The 25,158-nt window shown below is 43.5% G+C and overlaps 1 protein-coding gene across 18 annotated transcripts in view; it reads right to left on the reverse strand.

Moving 5' to 3' along the window:
- BRD1 (bromodomain containing 1) overlaps positions 1-25,158 on the reverse strand; it is a 274,234-nt gene that overhangs the window by 83,951 nt on the left and 165,125 nt on the right. Inside the window, exon 10 of one of the 18 annotated variants that reach the window (XR_004540658.1) lies at positions 913-1,016. The exons of the other annotated variants lie outside the window; for them this stretch is intronic. The gene's annotated coding sequence lies outside the window, so the exon portion shown is untranslated. The remainder of the gene's footprint in view (positions 1-912; positions 1,017-25,158) is intronic. 18 annotated transcript variants of the gene reach the window in all.

Below are 25,158 nucleotides of genomic sequence, written 5' to 3' on the forward strand. Positions count from 1 at the left end.
ACATGCCAATAAATCTAGGTCATACTCCTTCAAAAGATGTGTAAACAAACCACAAAGGAGTACACCTGCTGGCACATGAAGTTTATATAAAGTAATAACCACATTCTTCTAACTCCCTTTACCTATTTTAAGACAACAGAGGTATCCAAAGGAACAATATATTAAACTTGTGGGGAAAAAAGTCACTAAGAAAATTTTCACTTTTTAAAACTTATTCTTCACCTCCTCTTAAGCTTTCCTTCTGTCAAATATTCCGTGATAATTCACAGGCAACCCAAAACTTCCTAAATTGTGCAAATAAATTTGTATGCTAAAAGTACCTAATTCAAGGCTGACAAATATCTTCCAATCATTTCAAGTGAAACAAGGGAAAATCAAATAAATGCATAACTTCTGACAACAATTATGGTAACAATGCATTTTAATTAAGAAGCATGAAGATCTTGCTACCTGCACTAACTTTAAAACACAGATCTACTGTATAAAGGACATTTAATATCCCAGATGACATCAATCTTGCTTAACAAATACATTTGCTAAAATAAGAAACAGTACATAGGAAAATGTTCTCTTAACTGAAATATCAAAACATGTTATGACCTGAAAAAAGACAAAATTTCTAAATACTGTATACAGAAATATTAATCTCAGACAGCACAGCCAATTTTCTTTTACCATAAAGGTAAAACACATATTCAATCATCCTTAAAAATCCAATTTAGGGAAACATAACTAACTGCAGGTATGTTTTTAACAAAAAATCGTGCACGTTAGCTTTCTTTTTTCTACAACCCTACTCCCATATGCTAGGCTATAAACCAGCAAGGCAAAATACACACAGACACACACACACTAATTTTCTCTACTTTAATTGTAGTTCAACCTGTTTAGTGGCTAGTAAATAGAGCTTACTGCATTCGAGGACCATGGATCAATTCCTAGTGCTGTGTCAGGTTGCGAATCACAACTGTTTCCAGGTCCCGATGTGCCAGATGAGGGGGTTGAGTGCTTGCCCCCTGAGAAAAGGGAAAACCAGAGGAAGGATGTTTAAGCAACCTTGCATTATTAAAGCAGCATATCATGCCACTGGGTAATGGATAGCAATGTGGGGCATCCCTATAGTTCAGTACAGTGCAGCATCATTACCACCAATGGGTGGAAGAATTTATTTACAGAGCACCAGAAGGCAATGGGTAGGCACAATTAAACTGGAAAGTAACTAGTTCATACTAGATACTACAATATTTGGTTCCAAAATAAACAAAGCTGCTATTGTAATAAGCCTTGCTTCCACTTTCATATTTTGTGCTGAATTACTAATTTCATTAGGTGAACTGTGGAAGGAATGAAGGAGCAAGAGATAAAATACAGGTGAAAGTGGCAGGAATAAAACTTACCTTTCTTCAAGATACATAAATGTGTATGAAATGAACCCTGCACTCTATTAAAGGTAAAATGGTAAGCAAGGAGAGGAACTGATAAAAAATTCTAAAAACAAAAAAGCATATATTTGATCATCATAAGTGTCCCAATATACAAAGCACAGTACACTGAATACAATTAGCAAGTTTTATTATTTTCATTTTTAAAGTGATGCATATATGATTGAATGGTATACTAAATGCTACTAGTCTACACAGTGAAACTGTAACAATGTATTGAAACAGGGTACACCTCTTTATGGCTGCTAAAAAGTCTATTAACACACTATTGATAATTTAAGAAGTATTCTACTCATTGCTGGTCCACTTCAAGCGTTATGATACCAAAAGCATATGCAAGCAGTCAAATTCCTTAATTTTATAGACATATTTTAGTAAAACTCAAATGCTTTTTTTTTTTTGTTAATAACAAAATACAAGAGTTTATATTATATTTTAGTGATTTAATTTTAATTATTTCAAATATATGCTATACATGTACTTACAATATTTCTGAGAAATGCAAATTCCAGTCTAAGTAGCAGCTCACATCTCTTTAGTAGCTCAAGGTGAGTTTACATTTAGGTACAGTACATATTTCTTGTCCCCAAAGGATTATAATTTAAGGGGGACATTGCAGAAAACTTCCTAATGGTTAAAACATAGAAATGGTTTCTATAGAAACCATATATATGCCAGTGGGAAAGCAATGTAGAAGTTTCAATGCGAGTTAACTTGCATGGTAACCCCAACCACACACTTCATGCAAACACAGTGGATTTGTTATCCTGCAACATGCACAATACTGCCCCCCCCCCCCCCCCACAACACACAAAAAAAAATCATTTTGGCCATTTGGCTACTGAGGGAAAAACTACACCAAGTCCAGGGCACTGTAAAAGGGGTTGGTTTTTGCAGGGATCTCAAAGTCCCTCCTTGAGGGCCGCAATCCAGTCGGGTTTTCAGGATTTCCCCAATGAATATGCATTGAAAGCAATCATGCACATAGATCTCATGCATATTCATTGGGGAAATCCTGAAAACCCGACTGGAATGCGGCACTCAAGGAGGGACTTTGAGATCCCTGGTTTAGAGTGTACTGGCACCCTTTCTCACTTCTCAACCCAGCATGACTAAACTGTCCCAGATACCTTTCTGCATCACTTTCCCTCCCCTGATATAACCCTGGTGTCCAGTGGTGCCCTCTTTCACTCATCTGTCTCAGGCACTCCAGATAGCCCTGACTACATACATCCCCTCCCAACTCCCTGATGCCTAGTAGTACCCTCCCCCTCCAAAAACTTTAAACAAAGACAAAAAATGTATCCAAGTCAAAAGGGTGACATTTTGCAATGAGCTGCAAATTGCTTCAGTGATTTTAATGCAGCAGTTATTTGCATATTCAGATTATAGCATGCCACCACAGGCTTAACAGCACATTTAACTAAAGTTTAGAGAGCACGAAAGAGATTTGTTAGCTTAATGATATACTAGCACCTCGCTCCCTGATGAAATTATTGAAACAGGGCTCGCATTGGAGGATGAGGTGGTACTGCAAGATAAGTCTGTAGCTTCTCAATCCATATATTAATAAATACTAAAGAAACTGATTAAAAATGAGAACTGAATATTAAACAGCAGAAGATCATAATGAATGATAATAATTAAGTAAAAAGAAGACTGGAGAGGCTAGTAACAGGGATCAATGAGGATTGTAACTTGGGTGATAATCTGATGATCCTTATACCTTATGTATTTGAATGTGTTGCTAACAACTGAGTGAATGAAGTTATAAGCACTGGATGTGTGTGTGGAAAGTAGCCTGGACTCTAATTTGGAACCACGGGTTTTGAACACAAATTTTGCACTGAATCCCTGTACTGAGCTAGATCTAACCACAAAGCTTTCTGCATGGACCCTTAAATTTGTATCTGAGGCAATGGGAAGTTAAAGACTCGACCAAGCTCAATAAAGAGCATCAGTGGGATAAGATCATTGGATTCCCTTTTTCTTAGCCAACCTGTTGGCTCAGCCACTGTTCAGAAAAACAACTTTATATAAAGTCTATGAACTGTAAATGTTTTACTATCTGGAAATAGCTGTTGTTAAAGACATTTCAAAAGGGAATGTAATCAACACTACTGGCCTCAGTTTTACAAAAATGCTTTATCCTTTCTATTTATTATATGGAAGATGATAATGGCAACTACATAATTAGACCTAATTCCCAAATTAAAGAATAATCTGGTGCTCTTAAAGGCAAAGTTCTTATAAAATATGATTTTTAAAAATCGATCTTAATCTATTTAGTGGCATGATAAGATTTAGTAGATATCACAGATCTAAAAAAACTAGTCTTTTTTGCTCTTCATTGACCATTTTTGCATATGAGAAACCAGACTGCCACCAAAGATTTCAAAATCAGAGAAAGACTACATTAAAGCTGTGGACAAGTATCTCCATGAGAAAAGGTTGAGCTTTAAAGGAAACCCATGAAGACAAGATTAGATCAATGAGGAATAATGACTACATTCGCCACAATAAAAACCTAGGAAGTTGAATTTAAGCAAGAGAGGATGAAACAAGATATTCAAAGTTTACCATAACCTCCAAAATTTATGACATCCAAAGGATTAAAAAAAAAAAAATCCAGATACAGTGCTGATTCAGTGCACACTATCACCAATAAAAACTTGGGCATGAGTGCGTTAGCAAAATTGTGTGACAATGCATTCCATACTTAGAAAAGAATGCAACTATTAGGAAACAAATGGGGTAGATCCAAGAAAAAAAATCACGAGGACCATGCCTTATAAAGGCACAGGGATTCACCAAATTTATCCAAAAGACCTAAATATGGAGTGGAGGGGTGGGCCCAGAGGCTATAGCTACTGCCTCAGCACCCTTAGGTTGTGAGTTCGATCTCAGCCTGCTGCTTGTGGTTCTGAACAAATCACTTAGCACTGCATTGCCCCAGATCCCACAGTTATAGATTGTAAGCCTGCTGGGACAAATAGGTAAAATACTTGAAATAGTACCCAATTACTTTTTGGGACATTCAAGGAAAATACAGAATGCAAAATCAAAATGAAGAAGAACAGGGAAAACTGAATCAATGAATGCTGTTTTTCCAGGGTAAAACATCACCTCCATCTCTCTCTCAGGCTGCACCAACCAAAAAAAGCAAACACAAATGTTATCCTGTTGAGCGCAGGACAGAAGAGTGCAAAGAATCAGAACAAATGGAGAAATTCTGAGCGAGTTATAGCTGAAGATTGGATAGAAAATATTTATCACCCACTGGTAAGAGCTAGAATGATCTTGCTTGTCCGCAGGTTTGCTGACCTGTATTTCTTTATCACTTCGTTAGCCGCACAGATGAACCAAATAATATTACACAAGCAGAAGCAGCTACTAAAGATGGTTGTTTATAAAGCTTTTTAGCAAAACAGGAACACTTCTGTCACCCCCTAGTAAAATCATCGCCTCATGAACATCCAGTGAAAGACCATCCCCACCTTCTCAACATCAATCTCTTTAGAAGTCATCAAGCTGCTACAGACATCTATTGAAATGGCAGCTTCATTTTTGCTTTGTTTTCATTACCTTCTTGCATCTTTTCGTGAGTCTACTGAAAGAAAATACAGTGGTGCCTCACACAACGGACGCCTCGCACAGCGCACGCTGCGCACAACGAACTTTATGTCTTGATTCGTACAACGAACTTCGTTTCACACAACGAAGTCGCCCGAGCTGCATCCTTCCGCGCAGGCACTGCGCTTAACTGCCCTCTCTCCGCCTGGCTCCCTCTTGCCCCCCCGACTCCCCGACACGATCGGGGCAAAAAGGAGCCCAAGCCCTCTTGCCCCGCCGATTCCCCAACTCCCCGACAATATCGGGCCAGGAGGGAGCCCAAGTCCTCCTGGCCACGGCGACCCCCTAACCCCACCCTGCACTACATTACGGGCAGGAGGGATCCCAGGCCCTCCTGCCCTCGACGCAAACCCCCCCTCCCCCCAACGACCGCCCCCCCCAAGAACCTCCGACCGCCCCCCCAGCCGACCCGCGACCCCCCTGGCTGACCCCCACGACACCCCCAACCCCCTTCCCCGTACCTTTCTGTAGTTGGCCGGACAGACGGGAGCCAAACCCGCCTGTCCGGCAGGCAGCCAACAACGGAATGAGGCCGGATTGGCCCATCCGTCCCAAAGCTCCGCCTACTGGTGGGGCCTAAGGCACCTGGGCCAATCAGAATAGGCCCGGGAGCCTTAGGTCCCTCCTGGGGGCGGGGCCTGAGGCACATGGGCCCAACCCGACCATGTGCCTCAGGCCCTGCCCCCAGGAGGGACCTAAGGCTCCCGGGCCTATTCTGATTGGCCCAGGCGCCTTAGGCCCCACCAGTAGGCGGAGCTTTGGGACGGATGGGCCAATCCGGCCTCATTCCGTCGTTGGCTGCCTGCCGGACAGGCGGGTTTGGCTCCTGTCTGTCCGGCCAACTACAGAAAGGTACGGGGAAGGGGGTTGGGGGTGTCGGCCAGGGGGGTCGCGGGTCGGCTGGGGGGGCGGTCGGAGGTTCTTGGGGGGGGCGGTCGTTGGGGGGAGGGGGGGTTTGCGTCGAGGGCAGGCGGGCCTGGGATCCCTCCTGCCCGTAATGTAGTGCAGGGTGGGGTTAGGGGGTCGCCGTGGCCAGGAGGACTTGGGCTCCCTCCTGGCCCGATATTGTCGGGGAGTTGGGGAATCGGCGGGGTAAGAGGGCTTGGGCTCCCTTTTGCCCCGATCGTGTCGGGGAGTCGGGGGGGCAAGAGGGCTTGAGCTCCCTCTTGCCCCGATCGTGTCGGGGAGTCGGGGGGGCAAGAGGGCTTGAGCTCCCTCTTGCCCCGATCGTGTCGGGGAGTCGGGGGGGCAAGAGGGCTTGAGCTCCCTCTTGCCCCGATCGTGTCGGGGAGTCGGGGGGGCAAGAGGGCTTGAGCTCCCTCTTGCCCCGATCGTGTCGGGGGTGCCAGGGACCACACGGAGTCACCCACCGTACCACCCGATTCGGGTAAGCGCAGGTATCGGTGGGTGGCTTATTTGCGGGGGGGTGCCTTATTTTACATTTTTTTCTAAAAAGGGGGGGCTGTCTTATTTGATGGCCCTGCCTTATCATCGGGGAAACACGGTAGAAAAAAAAAAAAAAATGAACAGTTAAGTCCCAGTTTTTGCCGCTGAGACTCTGCCCTCTCTCACTGTAAAATTAGACTCTACTTAGTCTGTCTTTAAATTTAAAAAATGTGTGTTGTTTTAAAAAACAATTATGTTTTTAGATGTATCTAAATAAAAATAATAACAAAAAATTTATCTTTTTTTATGTCATCTTAGCATATTTTATGCTACAGAACGAATTATTTTTTTAACATGTATTGTTATGGGAAAACGCGTTTCACATAACGAACTTTTCGCATAACAAACTTGCTCCTGGAACGAATTAAGTTCGTTGTGTGAGGCACCACTGTACCATAGGCCAAGAGACTATCATTAAGAGTCAGTCCCTCTGTACCCTCTTGTGTTTGCTTTTAAATGGAGCATGCATGAAGTGTGTATCCTTTCTGTTTATCGGAACAAGCACATACACTAAGCAGCTACAATATTTTACATGCTTAGTTACAAGATGATACTGTTGCAGCATTTGACTTGCATAAGTGCATTTTATAGGCTAGCAAATTGTGACCAGAAAACATGCATTCTCCATGCAGTGTGAGTCAAGATTTAATTTCATCTTTTGATATACCACTTTGTACATTAGTTTCAAAAGAAGTTCACAATAAAAATATACAATTTAAAAACAACTAAAAAATTTACAATAAACAATGTAGAACAAAAGCATTAACTGTTTACACACAACTCCATTACAGGCAGTCCCCAGGTTAAGAACGTGTTCCGTTTTTTAAACTGTTTTAAAGTTTAATTTGTATGTAATTTGGATTCTAATATTCTTCCTACCGTCTCCACCTCCTTGAGACAGCTCTTGCATTCCTTTCCATTCATCACACTGTTTCCTCTCCACCACCACCATCCAACATTACTCCCTCTCATCTCTCTCTTCCCCATGCATCTCTACCTCACTCTTCTCCCATCACTATGTCCAATAATTCTCTTTCCCTCCCTATGTCAAACAATTCTCCTCTTTCTTCATCTCACCATATGCCCCATCTCTCTTTCCCTCTCACTCAGGCACCCAATTCTCCCTTTCTATTCCCTCCCCCCACCTCAGCATCTCTTTTTCTCAATCCCTCCATTCTTCCATCCAATGGCTCATGCTGCCCTCCCTCTATTCTGTGTCCCAAGTTCATGCCCCCTCCCTCCTTCCTTCCATCCTTTGTCCGAAGATTATGCTCCCTGACGAGTCCAAACGCACCCCTCTCCCTCCCTAGTTCCCTACCTCCATTCTGTGCCCCAAGTACGTGCTACCTTCTGGAAGGTACCTTCTTCTGGCCAGCTCCCTCCTCCTTTCAGCCGCAGTGGTTTCTCTGCATAAAGCTACAGGCAGCGTCTCCTACGTGGGTCCCGTAGCTGAGAAGGAAGCCTTCCCTCTGATGTCGTCGGAGTTTCTTCTGACGTCAGAGGGAAGGCTTCTGGCTCAGCCGTAGAACATGCGTAAGAGCCACCACCCGTGGCTTTGTGCAGAGAAACAACTGCAGCTGGAAGGAGGAGGGAATTGGCCAGAAGGTAAACACCCGCCGGAGGTAGGTATGGACTTGGGGCATATAATGGAGGGAGGGAGAGAAGAGAGTTGCATTGGAACATAGTAGTCATGTGAAAACTGTTATTGTGAACCCTCCACTCCTGTGTATATAGTATTGTTTTGAACAAAAGCATTATACAATTAAAATAATAACTGACAAATGAATCCAATATTCTGTTTTCAGAAGAAAAAAACTCAAATTCTTTTAAGACTATGCATGCAATCTGTTTCAGCAAGGTCAAACAGCCTATTCGATTTCTATAGAAACCATATGCCTTAGCAAAGATAAAGAAGACAATTAGTGATTAGGACTGTCTTCCAGACTCATTACAAGGGTCACAGAAGTATACCAGGCAAGGAATGACATTCCTTTTCTGTTCCTTTTATTTTGGGTTCACATCGGCCTAATCCCAGTGAACAGATGTGTCCAACTCTTTGTTGTGTTGGGACCACCTCATGGAGTAAAACTTTTAAATATTTTTGTTGGCATGACTAGTAAATAGATCTAATTAATGAGAACAAGTTTTTCTCTATGTGGTCCACATTGTAGCACTGCAAATCTCAATAGAGGCTGATCTCAAGTGGACTACTGATGCAGGTGTGGCTCTGACATTATGAAATATGACATCAAGTTTCAAGTTTATTTAATAATTTGATTAATTGCCTAATCATATATTCAAGGCGATCTACAATACTAAAATTATGTTACAACATATAAGGGGGAACTATCAATGCTACAGACATGACTTACAAGACTGACTGAACCACTAGGGAAGGCAGGGATAGAAATACATTAATTGATAGTAAATAAGACAATAAAAGGAAGCAACACAAGGTGGGGTTTAGGAAAAATCCAAAATTTAAAATGGGCTAAAAACAGGTTTAAAAAAAAATAAATAATAATAAAGTATGCGATCTTAACTAAGGGAACTAATAGTCAAAAGCATCTTTAAAAAGAAAGCATTCTAATTTGCCCTTGAATCTATCTATATGTCTCTCTTCCCTTATATAAATAGGTAATGAATTCCACAATTGAGGAGCCGTAACTGAAAAAATGTAGTGTGTATTAATGGATATTAGTGAAGGAACAGTCAACAAGTCAGCCTGGGCATAATGCAGTCTGATCCCATCCTGTTTGGATTAAAAAAAAAAAAAAAGCTAGAATGATTTTCTATAGGCTTTAGTCCACTCCAGATGGAAAGAAAAGGCTCTCTTTCCAGACCATAATGTGAAGTGCACTTTCACCTCTGTGGGCATAAGGTTTTGGAAAAAATGCTGGAAGAGCAACTGAATAGTTAAGATGGAATTCTGATAGTACTTTATGAAAGAAATTAAGGCACGTTTGAAAGACCACTATTGCTGAAACATTTTGTGGAAGGTGTATCAGCAGCTAGAGCCTGGAGCTCACTGACTCTGAGGGCTGAAATCACTGTCACTATAAATAAGATCTTCCAGGTGAAGTACTTCAGATTGAAGAACAAAAACTGCAGTGATGGTGCATACAGGACACCAAGTCTTTAATAAACAATCATAAAAATAAATAAGATCATAAAACAATCTGTATCCAAAAGGATTGATATACCCAGACCCGACATGGTCCGTGTTTCGAAGAAACACTCCTTCTTCAGGGGTCCTAGAGTTTGTCAATACAAGAAAACTTGATGGATAACAACTGGATAAAAACTGGAATCAGCAGTGAACAGCTGAACGTGAAAGCTCCTATGCGGTGCAGGGCAAAAGCACCACATAGGAGCTTTCACGTTTGTTCAGTTGCTCACTGCTGATTCCAGTTTTTATCTAGTTGTTATCCATCAGGTTTTCTTGTATTGACACACTCTAGGACCCCTGAGGAAGGAGTGTTTCTTCGAAACACGGACCATGTCGAGCTACCAACACAACCATAACTCTGACATTATGAGCCGTTACATGACCCTCAAGAGTCAGCCCATCCTGGGCATCGTAAGTGAAGGAAATTTAGTCTGCTAGCAAATTTGAAAGTGTGCTTTGGTTGATGGCGGCGCCTATCCTAACTGGGTCAGTAAGGAAGCAAAAAGCTGGGTGGACTTTCTTTAGGCTTTAGTCCACACCAGATGGAATACCAAGACCTCTCTTGCAATTCAAAGTATGCAGTACTTTTACCTTTATGGGAATGCTGGAAGAACTACCGACTGGTGAAGGTGGAACTGGCACAACTTTAGGGAGGAACTTCACATGGGTGCATGTAATATAAGATGGATCAGTCACTAGGGTCTAAAATTCACCAATCCTGTGCTCAAGTAATTTGCCAACAAAATCAGACCTTCCAAGGCAGTTATCTAGCAGCTCAAAAGCAGCTTTCATTACACTGTTAAAGCCTTGATAGAAGCTTTTATACTATAGACCCCGAGAAAGTATTTTTATGCTACTTTCTAGATATTAAGGGTTGTTCATATTAGAATGAATAGTTTGTTAATAGTCATACTAAAGCAAGTAGGATTGAAGTATTACTGCATACTAGACCAGATTTTCTGGTTTATTGCCTGCATAAAGTAAACAATGCTTTTCGGAGGTGGATTTACCTTCTACCAGATAATAGGCTCCAAATACACTAAGGTGTACCATTATTGAATTGGTCTGGAAACTTAACTTTGATAGATATAGACAATAAGGAGCAGATTCTGTATAGGACACCAGTCTCGGCAGCTGCCTAAGAAGCGGCTGAGAATCACACACTGGTGTCCTATATAGAATCGCGTCTACCCTAATGGACAGATGCCTAATTCTCTCCCCCCCCAATTCTCTAACCAGTGCCCATGTCACAGGCACCGGTTACAGAATTGCACCTTAAAACTAGACGTGGCTGGCCGAACTGATCGCGGCAAGGGAATCCCCAATCAGCTGATCAGGGTGAAAACACCCCTGCCACAAACAGCTGAGCGGTTGCTGCAGGGGACCCCCCCCACAGGAGGGATGCCATTCCCTTCTACCGGAACCCCCCCTGGAACTTCCAAACCCCCTCAACCAGTGACATCCCCTAGAGCTCCATGACCCCCAAGCTCGCACACCAAAGCACCCCTCCCATACCTTTGTAGGTGAAAGTCCAGCTGGAAGGATGATTACATCCTCCAGCCAGTAGGCACACCTCCTCAAAATATTGGGCCTTCCACTTCCTGGAGCATCCTGGGATGCATCGGGGAGGGGTCTAAAGCTCTGATTGGCTCAGACATAATGTCCCTCCCATAGGAGGGGCCTTAAGGACCTAGTCCTAGGCCAATCAGGGCCTTAGGCCTCCTTCCCGGTGCATCCTGGGATGCAATGGATGTGACCTAAGAGAATGACTGCAGATTGTAGTTGATGAAATGCATGTTTGCATAGCCTGACAACTGGGAGAGACATTTCAATCAGGACTTCTCAACTAGTGTTGCATGCTTAGGTTTCCAAGTTATTGCTGATGTACTTAAATATCATCTGAGACAGAATCTTTTTTAGAATGTGTAAAAAAAAAAAAAAATAAAATCATTGCCAGCTTACCCAAACTGTGCACAAATATAAAAGAAAGTAACACTGAGATGCTTCCCATTTTGTGTTTAGTTAGTAAAACTGATTAAGGATAAGCATAATATTGATTATTATTACAATAGGGTAAAGGAGTCCAGACACTGGTCTACACAGTTAACATTATGGGGCTCATTTTCAAAACAGAAAAAAACATTCAAAAAGCAGCACAAAGTGGCAAATGGACTTTTCATGCCAAAATGTCCAAACCACCTTTTTCAAAACCCATTTTTACAACAGTTTTGTATGCAGTTTACATGCAGTGCATCTAAATCTCAAGGGGGCATGTTGGAGGTGTGGCTTGGGTGGGACTAGAGCAGTCTTTTGATTTAGATATTTTTCTGCAATAAATGGAACATTACAAAAAGGTCCAGGGCTAAAAATAGGATGTTTTAGTCTGGATCTGTTTAAAAAACGAATAAGTGCCAAAAAAAGGGTCCAAACCACCCCAAAGAGATGAAAGTGACAGTACATACTAGAGATTGACATGGAAAAGGGTTCCCCGGTAAACCATGATTAGTCCATGGGAATGGGAAAAATATGGCCAGTTTATGGAGGGAATGGGAACAAGGCCTTCTACCGCCCTGGCAGGAATAATAAATGATCTTGTTCCTGTGGATCAAAAACACAATTGCATCACCGTCAGCGCGGCAACACCTCATCTCACTACAGCTCAGCATCTACTCTCCAGCTCCTTGTGCCTACCTTACCCAAGTGAGTCAGCTGCACCATGCTGAAAAATCTTCAGAGGCCTGCTCCGAGACCTTCTTTTAGCAGACGAGCCCGCCCTTGATGTACATCAAGGAGAGGCTCGTCAGCTAAAGGAAGACCTCTGAATAGGTCTCTGAAGATTTTTCAGCATGGCACAGCTAGCTCATTTGAATAATAGGTGCAAGAGGAGCTGGGGAACAGTTGCTGACCCTTGATGGGGGTTGTTGCTTGTCGATATTTCTGTATTAGCCAGCTGGCTGGCTCCAGAGCTGGAGCTGAAAGACAGTGCTGGATCTGGGCTGGGGGAAGAGAGGTGTTGGACCAATGAGGGGGGGGGGTCTGGAGGAAAGGTAGAAATGTACTGGACTTATGTGGAGGGGGACTGGAGAGATGCTAGACCTAAAGCTGGGAGCTGAAGGGAGGAAGAGGTACCGGGTTTGTGGCTAGAGGGAGAGAGATGTTGGAACCATGGGAGGGAGGGCAAGAGGGAAAGGAGAGAGGTGCTGGATCCTAGGGGAGTGTTGAGATAAGGGAGAGAGGTAATGGATTGTGGGGGGGGGGGGGGGATGAAGTGAAGGGGCTATGAGAAGTGCTGAGGGAAGGGAGAGAGGAAGAACCCGAGGTAGGCGGGAAGGGAAACAAATGAAGAACTATGGGGATGAAGGGAGTGAAACATTTGAATGTACACGATGAAGGCAGTCTTTATTATGACAAATAAATCTTTTGAATAAAAACCTTTTACCAGGTAGGGGACCCAACACGGTCCGTGTTTCGGACTAACCTTATCAGGGGTCCACTTTTGATAAAGGATAAATTTTTCAAAAGAAAAAAGAGCCTTGAACAAGCAACAATAGTTGACGCGCTGAAAAGACCGCCGGAGTTACTTGTTCAAGGCTCTTTTTTCTTTTGAAAAATTTATCCTTTATCAAAAGTGGACCCCTGATGAAGGTTAGTCCGAAACACGGACCGTGTTGGGTCCCCTACCTGGTAAAAGGTTTTTATTCAAAAGATTTATTTGTCATAATAAAGACTGCCTTCATCGTGTACATTCACCTGCAGTTCTTTGGTTTGTTTGTTCTGGATTGTCTTTCACTGCAGAGAGTTGAACCCTGGTTCTTTCCTTTGTTTTGGGAGTGAAACATTTAACACAGTGGAGGGAGGAAAGAGAGGATGAGAGACACTTTGGTTTAAGGGAGTAAGAGGGGAGAAGCTGGACACAGGGAAATATGTGAAAAGAGGGGAGATGGTGGCATGGATGGCAGGGATATAAAGGAGAATGCCACATAGGGGTGGTATATGGACATAATCAGTGGGGCAATGCCAGTCACAGGAGGGTATTGGACACAAAAGATGACTAGACATGAGGGAGAAGAGGAATGTAGGAATTGGACGTGGGAGGGGTGCATAGGCACACAAAGGACTGACACTCAGCACAGAGGGAATAGGGGGATACAGAACACTGTTGATGATGAAGGCAGGGAGATGGGCACAGGGGAAATACTAAAAAGGGGAGTATAAGGGACAGAGAAGGGAGATGCTGAACATGGGGAAAAACATACACAAAGATGGAAGATGAATGGTGAGCATGGAGAAAAAAAGACATGTCAAATGGTCAGGAGACTCTGGCGAGTAAGTTAAAGAGTAGACAGAAGAAAACAGAAACCAGAGCCTGAGATCAATATAATGTGAAGAATAAAACACCAGACAACAAAAGGTAGAAAAAAAAATAACTTTATTTTCTATTTTGTGATTAGAATATATCAGAATTGAAATATGTATTCTGCTAGAGCTGCTGTTAGACATAACTGGAGACCACAAAATCACAGACCATGCTTCTTTAGCTTCCAGCTGGCTTAGGGTTCTCTCTGACCAGGGGGCAGTTGCCCTAATTGCATTCCCCTAACACTATTCCTGCCACGTGGTAACGGTGATTTGGTAATAGCATCTAAAAAGGAGTTGCAGCTGCAAACCACGAGGGCTGCGACACTTTAATGTGCGGGCCCAGCAGAGTGGAATAAACTCCTGGCTTACATATGCCAGCAAGGGAATCTTACTGCATTTAAACGTTTGTTGAAATATCATCTGTTCTGTCAGATAAAATCTGGGTGCTAAGAGAGAAGACAATATAGTTTTACAACTTGAATGTATAAATGATATAAAAAGATAGGGGTGGGTATTTGTGTCATGTGGGCGAGTATTGTATGCAAGATGGAATGTTTTTGATGTGTATTTTATGTAGGACAACGCAGTTAAGGCAAGTCCGTGCCTGCATGTATGTTTTATAATGTGTGGTTTTTGTACTTTTTAACTATGTACAGTAACCCGGTTTGCAAGTGTTTTGCAAGACGAGCAAAACACTTAGCAAACTTTTGTCTCGCAAACCGAGCATGCTCCGATATACGAGCACCTCCCCCCGCTCTAACCGGCATCGCACCCCTCGAACCGGCATCGCAACCTCCCCCACAAGAACCGCATCGCACCCCCGTGCTGAAAGCGGCATCCACCCTCCCTCCCTCCCAAACATGCTCCTTACCCCATCTGCTGCTTGTGCGAGTGAAAGAAAGCTCCCGCCTCTTCCCTGGGCTGGGCCTTGAGCATCTGCGCATGCTCAAGGCCTTCTGGCTCTCATTCTCTCCAAGACACTGCTCTAATATATACCAGACTCTTACAGCTGCAGATATAATGGGCACTCCTCAGAACAGCTAGTAGGTCCCTGGAGTAGCCTACAGGTCAGCACAGTGAACAGTAGAAAAAGGGAGCCAGGCCCATAAGCCACTCTAACTGATACAATTGTGGTGGACAGTTTGAGCACTCCAAAACCCACAAAATACCTACTGTACCTATATACTGGTGATATCTGCAAGTTTAAGGGTTATCGTAGTGTATAGTTGTGTACAGTACATTTTTTGTTATTCCTGAAGGGCTCACCATATAATATAAGGGGTTATCGTGAGATGTGTACCTTGGACCTTTAATGTAAAGTCTATTACAGTGCCTTCTAGGCTGCATTACTGCTCTGCTGGGATGTCTGTATGGCCAGTCTTCTAAGAATCCTGGCCCTCAGACCTCCCAATGGCTTATTTTTGTATGTTTTCCCCAGGACTTTTTTCCCCCCAAAGATGATACAAAAAGATAGACACAATGAACAAAAAAAATATCTGGTAAACAGTGATTTTTGAAATAAAAAGATGTTTTCTGGATTAGAAAGTCACTGTTTGCCACTTTATTTTTGGATGTTTTCAGCAAAACATGATAATCAGATTTAGAAATTATATTGAAAATTCCTTTCTATACCAGCCTGATGCATAATCCAGAATAAAAAAGCATATCGAAGATACTGAATGTGAGAACTACACTTCTCCCTCCGAATCTGCAGTTTCAGTATCCGCAGATTTGGTTATTCGCAAATTTTTTTTTTAATCGTTTTAAATTTTGGGGGCTATTTTTAAACCCTCTGAGACTCCCCAGAACCTTACCTGGTGGTCTAGCGGGCTTTTGGGGCAGCAGCGATCTTCCTAAACTCCTGCCCCGTGCAGATCACTCATAGGAAACGGCTGCCATGAGCTCCCTTAGTCTCTCGAGACTACGACGGGAGTTCACGGCAGCCATTTCCTATGAGTGATCTGCACGGGGCAGGAGTTTAGGAAGATCGCTCCTGCCCCGAAAACCTGCTAGACCACCAGGTACAGTTCCAGAGAGTCTCAGAGGCTTAAGGTAAGGTCCGGGATTCCGAGGGAAGGCGGTCGGGGGGAGAGGGGGGTGTCAGAATCGGCCTGAATATTATTTGTGGTTTTTTAATATTCACGGGCCGGCTCTGCCCCTAACCCTCGCGAATATTGAGGGAGAAGTATGTATGTTTTCAACATTTTCAATCAAGAACACCATTTCTCAAATTATTTTCTAATATATAAACTTCATTTCCTTGTAACATCATATTTCTACTAACAATATAAGTTTGAACAGTACTTGTGCTTGAAAACAATCACTACAGGTTCCTTCCTCATAGAATCTGGCTTCTGCATGCCAAGTTTAATTAAAACTCTGGATCTTCAACATACCCAATATATCCTAGAAATTCTTTAGAATCACTCAAACAGCATCCAAGCCAGAATAAGTCAAACAATGAAATACCATATTTTACCATCAAGCAAAATAGCCTTTGTACACATGGATAATAATGAAAACAAACTAAAAGCCACAATGTTTGTACAATGGCTGTCTTTGCGCCACATTTGGAGCAACAGCTGTCATATCTATAGAGAGGTTAAATCCTAAGAAGCTTATAATTCTAAATTTATTGCCTTAAATTCCTGCAAAATTTTTGTTATCAAAAACAATTATTTGAAGCAGTCTATTTACCATATAAGCTACTATTCAAGATCATTACTGCATTATATGTACTCTCTACTCGCCAGACCATCTTACATTCCCTTGAAGTGTATCAAAATGGTTGTCATGGCCTCTTGTGGCAGTTTTATGAGATTGCTACTAGAGGTCCTAGCAGCCATTTTGAGAAAGAGCCAACATTGGCAGGAGCAACTGGGGATCATTCCTGTTCTGATTACACCCCATAGAACACCAGGGACTGCAAGATAGGCCGAAAGGGGGCTCCCTAAATAAACAGAGGGAAGGCAACTCCTGTAAAGAGAGGAAAGAAGGAGTGAGATAAGCAGGACAAAGCACAAATTTTGTACCATTTATAAGATGTCAGTTCTTTATTAAGTAAGTATGCCAATCTAGTTTTAGTTTGGATACTTGCACAGCTTATAAAAAAGAAGTAGCATCTTTCAAAATGTATGTGTTGATTGCAGGGCTGCAAAGTCGGAAGCAATTTTTGGGTTCCTGGAGAAAATGAGTCGGTGAAAATATGCCGACTCCAACTCAGACTCCTAATAGAATTAAATTGTATGTCATGCAAATATAATGCCTAACTTTCTTATTTCACACATAATAATTTGATTAACCCATTTTTCTAGAATATGTTTTACTTTTAGAATATATTTTGATATCAAGCTCCTTGGTGATTACAAAATGTAATATTTTATATTTACATCAGTGAAAGTGGCACCTAGAGCAGTGTTTTTCAACCTTTTTACACCTATAGACCGGCAGAAATAAAATAATTATTCTGTGGACTGGCATCGGTCCATGGACCAGCGGTTGAAGAACACTGACCTAGAGAATGAACCCATCCCCATGAACTCTGATCCCATCCACACAAGCCTCAAATAGTTACAATTTTATATTGAAATAATTTTATTAAAGTATAAAAAGAAACAATATTCTGTACAACTGCCATTTTATAAATCACAAATACAGAATAAGGATCACCAGAACCCCTGTCTCCCCTTCCACCTCACAAATATTCCCTCCACATCAACACAGCTGAACAAGTTAAATTACTACAAAATGTTGCTGCATAGAAAAATCATGCTAACAGAATACCTCAGTCACACACACAGAACACAAATACCAAATCCATATAAACAAATCAAAATCCCAAGAAGCCACACCTTGCATGTAGTACAACACCTATATAGATATATAAATAAAGGAGATGGAGACAGAAGCAGAGTCAAAATGTAGATACCATAATAAAGGAGTCAGAATCAAAGGTTTTATGTACCGACTCCATAGCCCTGCTTGAATGAATACTTAAATAATCAGTTACGAATGGGCAACTTTCCTCAACATTTGGTTGATATCATTTTAACAGCTATCCCAAAAAAATTTAAAACGGAATATATAAGAGACTTAGGGTTAGATTCACTAACCTAACTTCCGGGTCCGATTCCAGCAGGCCTGACCAATTCACAACAGTCAAATATTGTAATGAGGGCAATCAGATTGTAGTGTGCAATCCTGACGCATGCGCTGACCATCTGCTTTCCCTGAAGATGGTCTGTGAATGCATTTTGTGTCCGTTTTTTTAAATTTTGATGTATTTTTTTTCCTTCAGGCCCAACTCTCCTGCTCTCCCAGGGAAGGGCTATCCCTGGCGGCAGCAGCCTCTTCCCTTTCGCCGACTGTCAGCTGGTCATGCCCTGCTCTCTGCCGCCTTCCCTGCAGTGTGAGTCCGCTTGCAGCCCCGCTTTAAACCCGCAGGCTCACACTGCAGGGAAGGCGGCAGAGATCCAGGGCTCGGAGCAGAGAGGATATGTGGGAGAAAGCAGGGCTGGAAGATCGGGACTGGACAGGCTTCCAAGTTGCTTGCAGAACCCCCCCCCCCCCTCCGAGACTGAAAGCATCAGGCATGGCTGGAAGATCGGGGCAGAGTGCAGGACGGCAATGGAGCAGGAGAGTCGGCAGAGAAGTGTGCGACTGGTCCTAGCAGTCGCTTCTTCTCTTGATTGGCCAGCCCAATTGGTGTCCCAAATTTGTTTTGTGAATGGGGTCCTTGCTTATTTTGCATGCTGTAGCCTTCATTTGCATGCACGGATCGGAAGCAGATCACAGGAGAGGTTAGTGAATCAGGCTGGAGGGAAATCGGGTTGCAAACCGATCGGTACACGATTGGTTTGCTTTGTGAATCTAGCCCTTAAACATTATCGGCCAGTTGCCTCCATGCCACTGTTTGTAAAAATCAATAATTGGATAACTATTTAAATCAATGTTTTGTATTCATCTCAGTCTGAATTTCATAAAAACTTTAGCACTGAAACAGTTGTGTGTCTCTTATTATGAAAGGGAAATCTTTATCGAGTCATGGTCAAAATTCCATACTTACTCAGTTTGACCAAATGAAATTGGAATTCAAGGTCAAGTCCTGAACTAGTTTTCTAAATTTCTTTCTTCTCGTAGTTAGAGTTAAGAAGGCAAGGGTTTTTTTTTGTATTTTTTTACATCTTTCTGGCAAATGAAATGTGGAACATCCCACAGTCCTCCTTGTCCCCCCTCTTTATTTAACATTTTGCTCTGATCATTGGGCATAGCTCTAGACTAGAGAATGACATGGGGAAAATTTTGACCCATTCCCGCAGGAACTCAATTTTCCTGTCCCATCACTTTGTCGCTGTCCCTGTCCCATTCCTGTAAGCTGTCTTAATTGTACAAGCCTCAAACACAGGGAAAATTTGTCTCTGTCATTCTCTACTCTAGACATCATAGGGCTAACATTTTTCATCTATGCAGATCTCCCAGTGACCAAGGACTGGCTTACAACATTGGAAAAAATTATAGATATATAACTTTGATCAAAAACTGGATATCAAGCTGGCTTAAACCATAGGAAGAAAAAATTTATATGGACAGGTCCAACTGAACATTCTTAGCCTTCTCAAGGCTTTTGTGTAAGGGAAACCTCAGATTAGAGGTGAGAGACAATTTCTGCCTCAAAGCCTGGGAATCCAATAAAAGTCTTGTGTCTTCAGACTGCTATCCAGTCCCCGACGTGGAACTGGACCCTCAAATCCCCACTGGAGCCACATAACATCATGGCGGGAAGAACATATATGGCCCTGATCCTGGATAAACCACCATGGGACCTGCTCACTATGCGCTGAAAATCACTATGGACAAAATCTGGGGCAAGCCACTCAAACCCTCTATGGATGAACCTGGAGCGCGACTGCTCCCATGGTTACAGACCCTGAGCTCTGAGAACTACTGATACAGACTAGCAACACAGGAATCATGTGAGATATGTGCCTGTGGGCTACAGACTAGAGAGCTGCACAGGAACGGGGATAACGGGGATCCCGCGGGTTCCCCCTTTGGGTCACGGGAATCCCGTGGGGACGTCCCCTAGGGTTGCGGGGATCCCGTGGGGACGCCTCCGAGGGTCGCGGGGTTGATCACAGTGCACTCAAACCGCGAGGGTAGTCTCCTCCTCCTTACCTGCCCTGACGCAGCACACAGCCGAACGGGTCTTCCCGATGTCAGCGCTGACGTCGGAGGGAGGGCTTAAGCAAAGCCCACCCTTCCTCCGACGTCAGCGCTGACATCGGGAAGACTTCCGGTCGGCTGTGTGCGACAGGGCAGGTAGGAAGAAGGCAATGGCGTACGAAAGAGGGGGGAGGGGGCGGTCCGCCCCGTAGAATGTGCACAGCCGGTCAGGTCCCCCGATCGACCGACAACAGGCCCGGCCGACAAACCTCCCTGCCCTGTAGCCGTGAATCTAAATTACCTCTTACAGCAGCTTCACTACTCCAGCTGCTGTAAGAAGGTAATTTAGATTCGCAGCTACAGGACAGGGAGATTTGTCCGACCGGGCCTGTTCTGTTGTCGTTCTGTTGTCGATCGGGTGGGAAAGCGCCACTAAGGTAAGGGGCAGGGAGGGAGGAAAGGTGGAGTGGAGAAGAAAAGACGCTTAAGGGGGGGGAGAAGGCTGCTGAAAGCACTGGGGAAGACAAAGGGGTGGAGAAGGACGCTGAAAGGACATGGGGAAAACGGGAGGAGGGGGGAAGGATGCTGAAAGCACATGGGGAAGACAGAGGGGGGAGAAGGACCCTGAAAGCACTGGGGAAGACAAACGGGTGGAGAAGGCCACTGAAAGCACATGGGGAAGACAGAGGGGGGAGAAGGACCCTGAAAGCACTGGGGAAGACAAACGGGTGGAGAAGGCCACTGAAAGGACATGGGGAAAACAGGGGGGGAGAAGGCCGCTGAAAGGACATGGGGAAGACAGAGGGGGGAGAAGGCCGCTAAAGGACATGGGGAAGACAGAGGGGTGAGAAGGCCGCTAAAGGACATGGGGAAGACAGAGGGGGGAGAAGGCTGCTGAAAGGACATGGGGAAGACAGAGGGGGAAGAAGGCCGCTGAAAGGACATGGGAAAGGCAGAGGGTGGAGAAGGATGCTGCCTGACAGGACATGGGGAAGATGAGGGGGGAGAAGGACACTGAAAGGAAATGGGGAAGAGGGAATGGGGAGAAGACGCTGGAAGGGAAGAAGACAGAGGTGCCAGACTATGGGGGGAGCGGAGGGAAAAAGATGGGTGCCAGACCAATTTGGGAGGGGGGAGAAAGGGAGAGGCACAGTAACAGAGCAAATAGAAGACACAGAGAGAAGAGAGACAGTGGATGGAAGGAATTGAATGAGAACATGAAGAAAGCAGAAACCAGGCAACAAAGGTAGGAAAAAAAATTCTTTTTTTTTTTTTTTGCTTCAGGATAAAGTAGTATATTAGTTGTGTTGATAAAAATTTATAAACTGAAATATGAAATGGAAACGTGCTTGAGTGTCCAGAGAACGATACAAAGATCAACATACAAAATGGATCACTCGATTATTACATATACAGTGGTGCCTCACACAACGAACTTAATTGGTTCCAGGAGCAAGTTTGTTATGTGAAACGTTCGTTATGTGAAACGCGTTTTCCCATAGGAATACATGTAAAAAAAAATAATTCGTTCTGCAGCATAAAATATGCTAAGATGACATAAAAAAGATAAATTTTTTGTTATTATTTTTATTTAGATACATCTAAAAACATACATCTCCCTGTCCTTTTACTTCCACTATCTTCCTATCCCATCTCTATTCCCTTTTGTCCCTCTCCCCATGATCAATCATCTCACCACCTCTCTCTGCCCTCACCCTCAGGGTTCAAGATTGCTTCCACTCTTTTTCCTGTTGTTCTCTCTGCCTGTCACCCTATGATTTAGCATCCCTTCTGCCCTTGTCCAATATTTCCCCTTCTCTCCCTCCCTCTCATCCCCTGCTCCAACATGTGCTTTCAGCGGCCTTCTCCCCCCTTAAGCGTCTTTTCTTCTCCACTCCACCTTTCCTCCCTCCCTGCCTCCACCTTTGTGGCGCTTTTGCACCCGACCGACAACAGAACAGGCCCGGTCGGACAAATCTCCCTGTCCTGTAGCGCGAATCTAAATTACCTTCTTACAGCAGCTGGATTATTGAAGCTGCTGTAAGAGGTAATTTAGATTCGCGGCTACAGGGCAGGGAGGTTTGTCGGCCGGGCCTGTTGTCGGTCGATCGGGGGACCTGACCAGCTGTGCACATTCTTCGGGGCGGACCGCCCCCTCCCCCCTCTTTCGTTCGCCATTGCCTTCTTCCTACCTGCCCTGCCGCAGCCGCACACAGCCGACCGGAAGTCTTCCTGATGTCAGCGCTGACGTCGGAGGAAGGGAGGGCTTTGCTTAAGCCCTCCCTCCGACGTCAGCGCTGACATCGGGAAGATTTCCGTTCGGCTGTGTGCTGCGACAGGGCAGGTAAGGAGAAGGAGACTACCCTCGACCAACCCCGCTGCGATCCAACCCCGCAGGAACCCCGGAAGGATGCAGCTCGGGCGACTGTTGTGTGAAACGAAGTACGTTATACGGATCACGACATAAAGTTCGTTGTGCGCAGCGTCCGCTGTGCGAGGCGACCGTTATGCGAGGCACCACTGTAATGTAATTTTAAAACAGAGGAGAAAAGGCCTCAAAAAAACCCTGGAATATGATCAAACAGACCATAGCCAATTGGGGTTGGTTTTCATCACCAGTCAAAAACCCCTGTGTGATTTTTTAATTTTTTTGTGTGATTTTAATTCTCATCAAATATGTTGTATTTTTTTGTAATATTTTTAAATATTTGGATTACCAAAGATTATTCTATCAAAATCTCTCTTAATGGTAATTGAGCATAATGAACCAGTAGCTCTAGATGAATTTCAATATTAGTAAAATAGATTATTTTTAAATGTCAAGCACTTATCTTAGTGACCCGATGGAGGTCCCATCCGTTTCGCTCCAACGGGCTTCTTCGGGGGTAACAATAGAGCTTGTATAGTGCCGGTATACAATAGTTTTTCAAATTGCTCACATATTCATTCTCTTTTGTCACGCACCCTTGTATTCCCTGGTTCCTTCTTTTCTCCGAAAAGGGGCGGTAGGCCACATATTCATTCTCTTTTGTCACGTACCCTTGTATTCCCTGGTTCCTTCTTTTCTCCGAAAAGGGGCGGTAGGCCACATATTCATTCTCTTTTGTCACGCACCCTTGTATTCCCTGGTTTCTTCTTTTCGGAGAAAAGAAGGAACCAGGGAATACAAGGGTGCGTGACAAAAGAGAATGAATATGTGAGCAATTTGAAAAACTATTGTATACCGGCACTATACAAGCTCTATTGTTACCCCCGAAGAAGCCCGTTGGAGCGAAACAGATGGGACCTCCGTCGGGTCACTAAGATAAGTGCTTGACATTTAAAAATAATCTATTTTACTAATATTGAAATTCATCTAGAGCTGCTGGTTCATTATGCTCAATTACCATTAAGAGAGATTTTGATAGAATAATCTTTGGTAATCCAAATATTTAAAAAATTACAAAAAAATACAACATATATTTAATGAGAATTAAAATCACACAAAAAAATTAAAAAATCACACAGGGGTTTTTGACCGGTGATGAAAACCAACCCCAATTGGCTATGGTCTGTTTGATCATATTCCAGGGGTTTTTTGAGGTCTTTTCTCCTCTGTTTTAAAATTACATTATATGTAATAATCGAGTGATCCATTTTGTATGTTGATAAAAATTTATATCAAAAAAATATATAAACCTCCCAGACCCCAAGAACTGGAACCAGATAAGGGGGAGAGACTAGAGCGGAGCTGGTGGAGTGACAACTATATAACTACCTCTGATGAATGAGTGATAAACACAGGAAAGCCCTCAGTCACACAGCCACCCACTGGAGAATCCAGCGGTACAGGCTGTCACTTGGCTTACACCCAACAGGGTGTTAACTGTGAAACATCCCCGGGCTTTTACTCTGTGTATAATTTGTAATAAAGTGCACCCAACAGTGCTCGGTGTGAAAAAAGATAATAAATCAAAAAAACACACACACACTCCACCATAAACAGCAATTGTCTCTGCCCCTTGTCCGGGGGGTCAAATACAAACGTCCAAAACCAGCAAGATCTTTGCTGGCTGTTCGTGTGACAAGGCAGTGGCTGCTGCCAGAAGGATTCTGGGCTGTATAAAGAGAGGCGTAGTCAGTAGAAGGAAGAAGGTGTTGATGCCCCTGTACAGGTCATTGATGAGGCCCCACTTGGAGTATTGTGTTCAGTTTTGGAGACCGTATCTGGCGAAAGACGTAAGAAGACTTGAGGCGGTCCAGAGGAGAGCGACGAAAATGATAGGAGGCTTGCGCCAGAAGACGTATGAGGAGAGACTGGAAGCCCTGAATATGTATACCCTAGAGGAAAGGAGAGACAGGGGAGATATGATTCAGACGTTCAAATACTTAAAGGGTATTAACGTAGAACAAAATCTTTTCCAGAAAAAGGAAAATGGTAAAACCAGAGGACATAATTTGAGGTTGAGGGGTGGTAGATTCAGGGGCAATGTTAGGAAATTCTACTTTACGGAGAGGGTGGTGGATGCCTGGAATGTGCTCCCAAGAGAGGTGGTGGAGAGTAAAACTGTGACTGAGTTCAAAGAAGCGTGGGATGAACACAGAAGATTTAGAATCAGAAAATAATATTAAAGATTGAACTAGGCCAGTTACTGGGCAGACTTGTACGGTCTGTGTCTGTGCATGGCCGTTTGGAGGAGGATGGGCAGGGGAGGGCTTTAATGGCTGGGAGGGTGTAGATGGGCTGGAGTAAGTCTTAACAGAGATTTCGGCAGTTGGAACCCAAGCACAGTACCGGGTAAAGCTTTGGATTCTCGCCCAGAAATAGCTAAGAAGAAAAAAAAAAAAAAAAAAATTTAAATTGAATCAGGTTGGGCAGACTGGATGGACCATTCGGGTCTTTATCTGCCGTCATCTACTATGTTACTATGTTACTATGAGAAGCTAAGTACTTCCTGTTGGCTTTTT

This window comes from Geotrypetes seraphini, chromosome 9, assembly GCF_902459505.1.
Source record: "Geotrypetes seraphini chromosome 9, aGeoSer1.1, whole genome shotgun sequence".
NCBI classification, from domain to species: Eukaryota; Metazoa; Chordata; class Amphibia; order Gymnophiona; family Dermophiidae; genus Geotrypetes; species Geotrypetes seraphini.